Source organism: Phalangium opilio, unplaced genomic scaffold, assembly GCF_054372755.1.
Source record: "Phalangium opilio isolate 3A_F unplaced genomic scaffold, DU_Popi_V2 ptg000101l_1, whole genome shotgun sequence".
NCBI lineage: Eukaryota > Metazoa > Arthropoda > Arachnida > Opiliones > Phalangiidae > Phalangium > Phalangium opilio.
In genome coordinates, this window is record NW_028324204.1 from 7,323,932 (window position 1) to 7,334,984 (window position 11,053).

The following is an 11,053-nucleotide window of genomic DNA, read 5'->3' on the forward strand; positions in this document are numbered from 1 at the left end:
GTTCGTCAGGTATTGTGGAAAAACCTTGACTTTTTACGTCACATCTGAGACCTCACAACACCGCTCCCCGATGAGCTCGAGCCACCAACCTATTGGTTAACAGCCGAACGCGCTAACCATTGAGCCACGGAAGCTCAGAAATTAAATGGTTGTCACGTATTGTGGAAAAGTTTTGACTTTTTACGCTACATCTGAGACCCCACAACACCTCTCCCGGGTGGGCTCGAACCTTCAACCTTTCGATTAACAGCTGAACGCGCTAATCATTGCGCCACGGAAGCTCAAAAATTAAATGTTCGTCAGGTATTGTGGAAAAACCTTGACTTTTTACGTCACATCTGAGACCTCACAACACCGCTCCCGGATGGGCTCGAACCACCAACCTATTGGTTAACAGCCGAACGCGCTAACCATTGAGCCACAGAAGCTCAGAAATTAAATGGTTGTCACGTATTGTGGAAAAGTTTTGACTTTTTACGCTACATCTGAGACCCCACAACACCTCTCCCGGGTGGGCTCGAACCTGCAACCTTTCGATTAACAGCTGAACGCGCTAATCATTGCGCCACGGAAGCCCAAAAATTAAATGTTCGTCAGGTGTTGTGGAAAAAACCTTGACTTTTTACGTTACATCTGAGACCTCACAACACCGCTCCCGGATGGGCTCGAACCACCAACCTATTGGTTAACAGCCCAACGCGCTAATCATTGCGCCACGGAAGCCCAAAAATTAAATGGTCTTCAGGTATTGTGGAAATACGTTGACTTTTTACGTCACATCTGAGACGTCACAACACCGCTCCCGGATGGGCTCGAACCACCAACCTATCGGTTAACAGCCGAACGCGCTAACCATTGAGCCACGGAAGCTCAGAAATTAAATGGTTGTCACGTATTGTGGAAAAGTTTTGACTTTTTACGCAACATCTGAGACCCCACAACACCTCTCCCGGGTGGGCTCGAACCTTCAACCTTTCGATTAACAGCTGTACGCGCTAATCATTGCGCCACGGAAGCCCAAAAATTAAATGTTCGTCAGGTGTTGTGGAAAAACTCTGACATTTTACGTAACATCTGAGACCTCACAACACCGCTCCCGGATGGGCTCGAACCACCAACCTATTGGTTAACAGCCGAACGCGCTAACCATTGAGCCACGAAAGCTCAGAAACAAAATGGTTGTCAGGTATTGTGGATAAGTTATGACTTATTACGTTACATCTGAGACCCTACAACACCTCTCCCGGTTGTGCTCGAACCACCAACCTTTCGGTTAACAGCCGAACGCGCTAACCATTGAGCCACGGAAGCTCAGAAATTAAATGGTTGTCACGTATTGTGGAAAAGTTTTGACTTTTTACGCTACATCTGAGACCCCACAACACCTCTCCCGGGTGGGCTCGAACCTTCAACCTTTCGATTAACAGCTGTACGCGCTAATCATTGCGCCACGGAAGCCCAAAAATTAAATGTTCGTCAGGTGTTGTGGAAAAACTCTGACATTTTACGTTACAACTGAGACTTCACAACACCGCTCCCGGATGGGCTCGAACCACCAACCTATTGGTTAACAGCCGAACGCGCTAACCATTGAGCCACGAAAGCTCAGAAACAAAATGGTTGTCAGGTATTGTGGATAAGTTATGACTTATTACGTTACATCTGAGACCCTACAACACCTCTCCCGGTTGTGCTCGAACCACCAACCTTTCGGTTAACAGCCGAACGCGCTAACCATTGCGCCAAGGAAGCCCAAAAATTAAATGTTCGTCAGGTATTGTGGAAAAACCTTGACTTTTTACGTCACATCTGAGACCTCACAACACCGCTCCCGGATGAGCTCGAGCCACCAACCTATTGGTTAACAGCCGAACGCGCTAACCATTGAGCCACGGAAGCTCAGAAATTAAATGGTTGTCACGTATTGTGGAAAAGTTTTGACTTTTTACGCTACATCTGAGACCCCACAACACCTCTCCCGGGTGGGCTCGAACCTTCAACCTTTCGATTAACAGCTGAACGCGCTAATCATTGCGCCACGGAAGCTCAAAAATTAAATGTTCGTCAGGTATTGTGGAAAAATTCTGACATTTTACGTTACATCTGAGACCTCACAACACCGCTCCCGGATGGGCTCGAACCACCAACCTATTGGTTAACAGCCGAACGCGCTAACCATTGAGCCACGGAAGCCCAAAGTTAAATGCTCGTCAGGTATTGTGTAAAAACCTTGACTTTTTACGTCACATCTGAGACGTCACAACACCGCTCCCGGATGGGCTCGAACCACCAACCTATTGGTTAACAGCCGAACGCGCTAACCATTGAGCCACGGAAGCTCAGAAATTAAATGGTTGTCAGGTATTGTGGATAAGTAATGACTTATTACGTTACATCTGAGACCCTACAACACCTCTCCCGGTTTGGCTCGAACCACCAACCTTTCGGTTAACAGCCGAACGCGCTAACCATTGCGCCAAGGAAGCCCAAAAATTAAATGTTCGTCAGGTATTGTGGAAAAACCTTGACTTTTTACGTCACATCTGAGACCTCACAACACCGCTCCCGGATGAGCTCGAGCCACCAACCTATTGAATAACAGCCGAACGCGCTAACCATTGAGCCACGGAAGCTCAGAAATTAAATGGTTGTCACGTATTGTGGAAAAGTTTTGACTTTTTACGCTACATCTGAGACCCCAAAACACCTCTCCCGATTGGGCTCGAACCTTCAACCTTTCGATTAACAGCTGAACGCGCTAATCATTGCGCCACGCAAGCCCAAAAATTAAATGTTCGTCAGGTATTGTGGAAAAACTCTGACATTTTACGTTACATCTGAGACCTCACAACACCGCTCCCGGATGGACTCGAACCACCAACCTATTGGTTAACAGCCGAACGCGCTAACCATTGAGCCACGGAAGCTCAGAAATTAAATGGTTGTCAGGTATTGTGGATAAGTAATGACTTATTACGTTACATCGGAGACCCTACAACACCTCTCCCGGTTGGGCTCGAACCACCAACCTATTGGTTAACAGCCGAACGCGCTAACCATTGCGCCACGGAAGCCCAAAAATTAAATGGTCGTCAGGTGTTTTGGAAAAAACCTTGACTTTTTACGTCACATCTGAGACGTCACAACACCGCTCCCGGATGGGCTCGAACCACCAACCTATTGGTTAACAGCCGAACGCGCTAACCATAGAGCCACGGAAGCCCAAAAGTTAAATGCTCGTCAGGTATTGTGTAAAAACCTTGACTTTTTACGTCACATCTGAGACCTCACAACACCGCTCCCGGATGGGCTCGAACCACCAACCTATTGGTTAACAGCCGAACGCGCTAACCATTGAGCCACGGAAGCTCAGAAATTAAATGGTTGTCACGTATTGTGGAAAAGTTTTGACTTTTTACGCTACATCTGAGACCCCACAACACCTCTCCCGGGTGGGCTCGAACCTTCAACCTTTCGATTAACTGCTGAACGCGCTAATCATTGCGCCACGGAAGCTCAAAAATTAAATGTTCGTCAGGTATTGTGGAAAAACTCTGAAATTTTACGTTACATCTGAGACCTCACAACACCGCTCCCGGATGGGCTCGAACCACCAACCTATTGGTTAACAGGCTAACGCGCTAACCATTGCGCCACGGAAGCCCAAAAATTAAATGGTCGTCAGGTGTTGTGGAAAAAACCTTGACTTTTTACGTCACATCTGAGACGTCACATCACCGCTCCCGGATGGGCTCGAACCACCAACCTATTGGTTAACAGCCGAACGCGCTAACCATTGAGCCACGGAAGCTCAGAAATTAAATGGTTGTCACGTATTGTGGAAAAGTTTTGACTTTTTACGCTACATCTGAGACCCCACAACACCTCTCCCGGGTGGGCTCGAACCTTCAACCTTTCGATTAACTGCTGAACGCGCTAATCATTGCGCCACGGAAGCTCAAAAATTAAATGTTCGTCAGGTATTGTGGAAAAACTCTGACATTTTACGTTACATCTGAGACGTCACAACACCGCTCCCGGATGGGCTCGAACCACCAACCTATTGGTTAACAGCCGAACGCGCTAACCATTGAGCCACGGAAGCCCAAAAGTTAAATGATCGTCAGGTATTGTGTAAAAACCTTGACTTTTTACGTCACATCTGAGACCTCACAACACCGCTCCCGGATGGGCTCGAACCACCAACCTATTGGTTAACAGCCGAACGCGCTAACCATTGAGCCACGGAAGCTCAGAAATTAAATGGTTGTCACGTATTGTGGAAAAGTTTTGACTTTTTACGCTACATCTGAGACCCCACAACACCTCTCCCGGGTGGGCTCGAACCTTCAACCTTTCGATTAACAGCTGTTCGCGCTAATCATTGCGCCACGGAAGCCCAAAAATTAAATGTTCGTCAGGTATTGTGGACAAACTCTGACATTTTACGTTACATCTGAGACCCCACAACACCTCTTCCGGGTGGGCTCGAACCACCAGCCTTTCGATTAACAGTTGAACGCGCTAATAATTGCGCCACGGAAGCCCGAAAATTAAATGTTCGTCAGGTATTGTGGAAAAACTCTGACATTTTACGTTACATCTGAGACGTCACAACACCGCTCCCGGATGGGCTCGAACCACCAACCTTTCGGTTAACAGCTGAACGCGCTGACCATTGCGCCACGGAAGCCCAAAAGCTAAATGCTCGTCAGGCATTGTGGAAAAACCTTGACTTTTTACGTCACATCTGAGACCTCACAACACCGCTCCCGGATGAGCTCGAACCACCAACCTATTGGTTAACAGCCGAACGCGCCAACCATTGAGCCACGGAAGCTCAGAAATTAAATGGTTGTCACGTATTGTGGAAAAGTTTTGACTTTTGACGCTACATCTGAGACCCCACAACACCTCTCCCGGGTGGGCTCGAACCTTCAACCTTTCGATTAACAGCTGAACGCGCTAATCATTGCGCCTCGGAAGCCCAAAAATTAAATGTTCGTCAGGTATTGTGGAAAAAATCTGACATTTTACGTTACATCTGAGACCTCACAACACCGCTCCCGGATGGGCTCGAACCACCAACCTATTGGTTAACAGCCGAACGCGCTAACCATTGAGCCATGGAAGCTCAGAAATTAAATGGTTGTCACGTATTGTGGAAAAGTTTTGACTTTTTACGCTACATCTGAGACCCCACAACACCTCTCCCGGGTGTGCTCGAACCTTCAACCTTTCGATTAACAGCTGAACGCGCTAATCATTGCGCCTCGGAAGCCCAAAAATTAAATGTTCGTCAGGTATTGTGGAAAAAATCTGACATTTTACGTTACATCTGAGACCTCACAACACCGCTCCCGGATGGGCTCGAACCACCAACCTATTGGTTAACAGCCGAACGCGCTAACCATTGAGCCATGGAAGCTCAGAAATTAAATGATTGTCAGGTATTGTGGATAAGTTATGACTTATTACGTTACATCTGAGACCCTACAACACCTCTCCCGGTTGGGCTCGAACCACCAACCTTTCGGTTAACAGCCGAACGCGCTAACCATTGCGCCAAGGAAGCCAGAAAAATAAATGGTCGTCAGGTATTGTGGAAAAACTTTGGCTTTCTACGTTACATTTGAAATCCCACATCACCGCTCCCGGGTGGGCTCGAACCACCAACCTATTGGTTTGCAGCCGAACGCGCTATCCATTGCGCCACGGAAGCCCAAAAGCTAAATGGTCGTCAGGTATTGTGGAAAAACTTTGGCTTTCTACGTTACATTTGAGATCCCACAACACCGCTCCCGGGTGGGATCGAACCACCAACCTATTGGTTAACAGCTAAACGCGCTAACCATTGCGCCACGGAAGCCCAAAAATTAAATGCTCGTCAGGTATTGTGGAAAAAATCTGACATTTTACGTTACATCTGAGACCTCACAACACCGCTCCCGGATGGGCTCGAACCACCAACCTATTGGTTAACAGCCGAACGCGCTAACCATTGAGCCATGGAAGCTCAGAAATTAAATGGTTGTCAGGTATTGTGGATAAGTTATGACTTATTACGTTACATCTGAGACCCTACAACACCTCTCCCGGTTGGGCTCGAACCACCAACCTTTCGGTTAACAGCCGAACGCGCTAACCATTGCGCCAAGGAAGCCAGAAAAATAAATGGTCGTCAGGTATTGTGGAAAAACTTTGGCTTTCTACGTTACATTTGAAATCCCACATCACCGCTCCCGGGTGGGCTCGAACCACCAACCTATTGGTTTGCAGCCGAACGCGCTATCCATTGCGCCACGGAAGCCCAAAAGCTAAATGGTCGTCAGGTATTGTGGAAAAACTTTGGCTTTCTACGTTACATTTGAGATCCCACAACACCGCTCCCGGGTGGGATCGAACCACCAACCTATTGGTTAACAGCCGAACGCGCTAACCATTGAGCCACGGAAGCCCAAAAATTAAATGTTCGTCAGGTATTGTGGAAAAACTCTGACATTTTACGTTACATCTGAGACGTCACAACACTTCTCCCGGATGGGCTCGAACCACCAACCTATTGGCTAACAGCCGAACGCTCTAACCATTGAGCCACGGAAGCCCAAAAATTAAATGTTCGTCAGGTATTGTGGAAAAACTCTGACATTTTACGTTACATCTGAGACGTCACAACACTTCTCCCGGATGGGCTCGAACCACCAACCTATTGGTTAACAGCCGAACGCGCTAACCATTGCGCCACTGAAGCCCAAAAATTAAATTTTCGTCAGGTATTGAGGTAAAACTTTGACTTTTTACTTCACATCTGAGACCTCACAACACCGCTCCCGGATGGGCTCGAACCACCAAAATTTCGGTTAACAGCCGAACGCGCTAACCATTCGCAACGGACGCCCAAAAATTAAATGGTCGTCAGGTATTGTGGAAAAACTTTGGCTATTTACGTTACATTTGAGATCCAAAAACACCGCTCCCGGGTGGGCTCGAACCACCAACTTTTCGGTTAACAGCTGAACGCGCTGACCATTGCGCCACTGAAGCCCAAAAATTTAATTTTCGTCAGGTATTGAGGTAAAACTTTGAGTTTTTACTTCACATCTGAGACCTCTCAACACCGCTCCCGGATGGGCTCGAACCACCAACCTTTCGATTAACAGCTGAACGCGCTAACCATTGCGCCACGGAAGCCCAAAAATTAAATGCTCGTCAAGTATTGTGGAAAACTCTGACATTTTACGTTACATCTGAGACGTCACAACACCGCTCCCGGGAGGGCTCGAACCACCAACCTATTGGTTAACAGCCGAACGCTCTAACCATTGAGCCACGGAAGCCCAAAAATTAAATGTTCGGCAGGTATTGTGGGAAAACTCTGACATTTTACGTTACATCTGAGACGTCACAACACTTCTCCCGGATGGGCTCGAACCACCAACCTATTGGTTAACAGCCGAACGCGTTAACAATTGAGCCACGGAAGCTCAGAAAATAAATGGTTATCACGTATTATGGAAAAAGTTTGACTTTTCACGCTACATCTGAGACCTCACAACACCGCTCCCGGATCGGCTCGAACCACCAACCTTTCGATTAACAGCCGAACGCGCTAACCATTGAGCCACGGAAGCCCAGAAATTAAATGTTCGTCTGGTATTGTGGAAAAACTCTGACATTTTACGTTACATCTGAGACGTCACAACACTTCTCCCGGATGGGCTCGAACCTCCAACCTATTGGTTAACAGCCGAACGCGCTAACCATTGAGCCGCGAAACTCAGAAAATAAATGGTTATCACGTATTATGGAAAATGTTTGGCTATTTACGTTACATTTGAGATCCCAAAACACCGCTCCCGGGTGGGCTCGAACCACCAACCTTTCGACTAACAGCTGGACGCGCTAATTATTGCGCCACGGACGCCCAAAAATGAAATGGTCGTCAAGTATTGTGGGAAAACTTTGGGTTTTTACGTTACATTAGAGATCCCACAACATCGCTCCCGGGTGGGCTCGAACCACCAACCTTTCGGTTAACAGCCGAACGCGCTAACCATAGCGCAACGGAAGCCCAAATATTAAATGGTCGTCAGGTATTGAGGTAAAACGTTTTCCACAATAACTGACGAACCGAAAGTTTGGTGGTTCGAGCCCATCCGGGAGGGTTTTTTGGTGTCTCAGATGTAACGTGAAAAGTCAGAGTTTCTCCACAATACCAAACATCCATTTAATTACTGAGCTTCCGTGGCTCAATTGTTAGCGCGTTCGGCTGTTAACCAATAGGTTGGTGGTTCGAGCCCATCCGGGAGCGGTGTTGTGAGGTCTCAGATGTAACATAAATATCATAGTTTTTCCACAGCACCTGACGACCATTTAAATTTTGGGCTTCCGTGGCGCAATGATTAGCGCGTTCGGTTGTTAACCGAAAGGTTGGTGGTTCGAGCCCATCCGGGAGCGGTGTTGTGACGTCTCAGATGTTACGTAAAATGTCAGAGTTTTTCTACAATACCTGACGAACATTTCATTTTTGGGCTTCCGTGGCGCAATAATTAGCGCGTCCAGCTGTTAATCGAAAGGTTGGTGGTTCGAGCCCACCCGGGAGCGGTGTTTTGGGATCTCAAATGTAACGTAAATAGCCAAAGTTTTTCCATAATACGTGATAACCATTTATTTTCTGAGCTTCCGTGGCTCAATGGTTAGCGCGTTCGGCTGTTAACCAATAGGTTGGTGGTTCGAGCCCATCCGGGAGAAGTGTTGTGACGTCTCAGATGTAACGTAAAATGTCAGAGTTTTTCCACAATACCTGACGAACATTTAATTTTTGGGCTTCCGTGGCTCAATGGTTAGCGCGTTCGGCTGTTAACCAATAGGTTGGTGGTTCGAGCCCTCCCGGGCTCATTTTCAAAATCGACGTAACTCGGCCTAAGAAAAACATTTTGAGTATTTGTTCACTATTTACAAATATATTCACTGAAACCATTATTTTTATACTTTTTGCTATAATTCAAGCAAATGTAACGATATTCATTCAAAAAACTGTTAAAATTCAATTTTTCAATAAGAAATCGTTGTCACGGATTTTGTATCTTGAAGAAGAAAAACATGCGATTTTTTCGGAACTTTTTTGAATGCATTTTTTTCTGGAGAAATTTTTGACCGAATTCAGCTTAATTCCCTATAAAACACTCATTGAAAGTGATTTCATCTCGATTGAACAATAATTAAAAATTTAACTCGATTTTTAATAACATTTTCAAAATCGACGTTTCACGGCCAAAGAAGCTTACTTTGAGTATTTCTTCACTATTTTCAAATATGTTCACTGAAACCATTATTTTTATACTTTTTGCTTTAATTCAAGCAAATGTAACGATATTCAATCAAAAAACTGTTAAAATTAAATTTTTCAATAAGAAATCGTTGTCACGGATTTTGTATCTTGAAGAAGAAAAACATGCGATTTTTTCGGTACTTTTTTGAATGCATTTTTTTCAGGAGAAATTTTTGACCGAATTCAGCTTAATTCCCTATAAAACACTCATTAAAAGTGATTTCATCTCGATTGAACCATAAATAAAAATGTACCTCGATTTTTAATAACATTTTCAAAATCGACGTTTCACGGCCAAAGAAGCATATTTTGAGTATTTCTTCACTATTTTCAAATATAACCACTGAAACCATTATTTTTATACTTTTTGTGTTTAATTCAAGCAATGCAACGATATTCATTCAAAAAACTGTTAAAATTCAATTTTCAATAAGAAATCGTTGTCACGGATATTGTATCTTGAAGAAAAAAACATGCGATTTTTTCGGTACACTTTTGAATGCATTTTTTTTGGAGAAATGTTTGACCGAATTCAGCTTAATTCCCTATAAAACACTCTTTGAAAGTGATTTCATCTTGATTGAACAATAATTAAAAATTTACCTCGATTTTTAATAACATTTTCAAAATCGACGTTTCACGGCCAAAGAAGCATACTTTGAGTATTTCTTCACTATTTTCAAATATGTTCACTGAAACCATTATTTTTATACATTTTGCTTTAATTCAAGCAATGTAACGATATTCATTCAATAAACTGTTAAAATTCAATTTTAAATAAGAAATCGTTGTCACGGATTTTGTATCTTGAAGAAAAAAAACATGCGATTTTTTCGGTACACTTTTGAATGCATTTTTTTCTGGAGAAATTTTTGACCGAATTCAGCTTAATTCCCTATAAAACACTCAATAAAAGTGATTTCATCTCGATTGAACAATAAATTAAAATGTACCTCGATTTTTAATAACATTTTCAAAATCGACGTAACTCGGCCTAAGAAAAACATTTTGAGTATTTGTTCACTGTTTTCAAATATAACCACTGAAACCATTATTTTTGTAATTTTTGCGTTAATTCAAGCAAATGTAACGATATTCATTCAACAAACTGTTAAAATTCAATTTTAAATAAGAAATCGTTGTCACGGATTTTGTATCTTGAAGAAAAAAAACATGCGATTTTTTCGGTACACTTTTAAATGCATTTTTTTCTGGAGAAATGTTTGACCGAATTCAGCTTAATTCCCTATAAAACACTCATTAAAAGTGATTTCATCTCGATTGAAAAATAATTAAAAATGTACCTCGATTTTTAATAACATTTTAAAAATCGACGTTTCACCGCCAACGAAGCATATTTTGAGTATTTCTTCACTATTTACAAATATATTCACTGAAACCATTATTTTTATACTTTTTGCTTTAATTCAAGCAAATGTAACGATATTCATTCAAAAAACTGTTAAAATTCAATTTTTCAATAAGAAATCGTTGTCACGGATTTTGTATCTTGAAGAAGAAAAACATGCGATTTTTTCGGTACTTTTTTGAATGCATTTTTTTCTGGAGAAATTTTTGACCGAATTCAGCTTAATTCCCTATAAAACACTCATTGAAAGTGATTTCATCTCGATTGAACAATAAATAAAAATGTACCTCGATTTTTAATAACATTTTCAAAATCGACGTAACTCGGCCTAAGAAAAACATTTTGAGTATTTC